The sequence below is a fragment of the Oryza glaberrima genome, chromosome 4 (assembly GCF_000147395.1).
Source record: "Oryza glaberrima chromosome 4, OglaRS2, whole genome shotgun sequence".
In the NCBI taxonomy this organism is placed as follows: domain Eukaryota; kingdom Viridiplantae; phylum Streptophyta; class Magnoliopsida; order Poales; family Poaceae; genus Oryza; species Oryza glaberrima.
Genome location: NC_068329.1, coordinates 1815137 through 1817555, shown reverse-complemented (window position 1 = coordinate 1817555; position 2419 = coordinate 1815137).

Here is a 2419-nt window from a genome sequence, read left to right as displayed (position 1 = left end):
GATTGTGTGCGTATGGAAAGCAGAGTCAAATTCGGAAGGAGTCCAAATTTGAGAAGATTAGAGTTTAAATTGGAAAGAGATAAGTTTGTTTCTTATATGGGAATGTTTCCTAGTATGTTAGGACTTCTTGTACAAGTTAGATTCATGGCTTTAGGCCATCTACCTCGTGTGTAAGTAGAGAGTGGGGTTGAGGCCTCCTGATATTGATTTGTACGAGTTGAGTTGAGAGAAAAAGTTAGGTTTCGAGTTGAGTCAAAAATTTTACAAGGAGTGTTGTAGTTAGCACTTTGTAAACACGAATAGAATCAATAAAGTTTAATCTATTTCCATGAGCTTTTCAATTTGTGTTTACTCGGTTTCGGCTGTAACATCGGCAAGAACACGGCAATCAGACCGACGTCTTACCGATGGTCAGACCGGTGGGTCTAGGGCGGTTAGACTTGCGGCAGCGACAGGCACCGGTGGTTCGATAGACGGTTAGACCAGCCGATCTAACACCAGTCAGACCGGCTACAAGGGCATAGTCAGACCGGGGCTAGCCGATCAGACCGATCTCCAACGATTCGAGGGTAACTTTTAATCCTGCTAAAAGTTTTGATTTTTGGTGTTGTTGCTATTCACCTCGTCTCTGATATGTTTAGTTTTTATTGTTTGATCCATGAAATAATTGTATACCATATTTATATTTTGAGTGAAGTTTAATTAGTTTGGACCTCTCTTTCTTGCCACCGCGCCTTAGACCACTCGGCCAAACTGTAGCGGCAGCCTTAAGCATTGACGTAGTCAGCAACAACAGCTATTTTCTCTATGCGCATTAAGCCTGACGTTCAGCGGGTCCTATGGCTGAGAATTTGCTTGTCGCTCAACCCGTCATGAAACACTCACCTGTGTCGATACCCATCATACATTTTCCATTTCCGCATCATATCCTACTCCTGTTAGGTCTCTTTCAAGGCTTGTTCGGTTAATCCCAAATGAGAGATGGAAGAATTGAGCGGATTAATTCAAGTACGTAATTATTTTCCTTCAAATCCCATTCAATCCTTTTATGTTGGGGATTAAGCGAATAAGACCTCAACACTATTATTTTCATGTTGGTTTTTACAAATTCTCCCTGCCAGTTTTTTTTGTTGTCACGAAAGATAGGAATCATTTTTTTGTTGTCACGAAAGATAGGAATCATTTTTTTGTTGTCACGAAAGATAGGAATGACAACAAAAAAAACTGGCAGGGAGAATTTGCAAAAACCAACATGAAAAAATAATAGTGTTGAGGTCTTATTCGCTTAATCCCCAACATAAAAGGATTGAATGGGATTATTCGATCGAAGCGCTGACTCCTGACCAATCTATATATGTTTTTCTGCATTGGCTACATATAAAGGAACCTAGAGGAAAATCCAATGGCCCACAATGATTCTCAATTATTGTGGCTTCATTCGGACTCTGATTACAACAAATATATATATCTATTTCGCATGATTGATCATCCATGCTAGCAATGATTCATAAATCAAATTTTGCAATTCTTCTTTTCTGTTACACCGGGGGCCGACCTACTATGTAAAGGGATATGATCAGGTACATTTGTACCCAAAAATTTTGCAAAAAAAAAACCCACCATATATTATAGTATATGTTATGTATATGTACTAATAGTTGGGTCAAATGGGTAATATTTGAGCTTAAAATGGCATTCTAGATGGTATGGAAATTTCTCGACTATGCCGTTACTGTTTCCGCAAAAATAATAATATAATAATATATTGTGTTAACTTTTATGGTAATGCTTGAAAATATCGCAACTGGTTCTATGCAAACTAAATTAAAAAATATTGCAGACAACAAAATACTTAAATGATTTTCTTGGTTACATGCTTTGAAATCGACCTTTTCTACATATTCACAATAAAGACGTAATATCCTGTTTATAGAAAAAAAAATCACATCAAGTATACTTTTAATTTTAGTTTTTTAGTATTTTGTAGTTCTAATAATTTATTGCACACTATACCCACTTTACTAAACTATGTCCATGTTAGTTTTTCTTATCAAGGCATTTATCATTATATCAAGTCTATAGTACCGTCGTTTTTTTGAAGAATGCCCACATTCTAAAAATATTTCATCCACCACCGTATTACACTAGTGATCTAAACTAGTTGACATTTCTTTATCACGTTACACATAAGAGTATCATCTAGGTATTATGTAATTAAGAAATATATATAGCTTACACAAAGACATCAACATGCACACAGGATCAAAGCCAAACATAAATAAAACATTTGATTTCATACAACAACATTGCTGGCCACTTACATCAATATATATCCAGCTTATTACAAATATATATAGTTATACTCCCATGCATCACGCATATCTGTAGGTACAAAACAGGGGAGTAGGCATCATAAGCA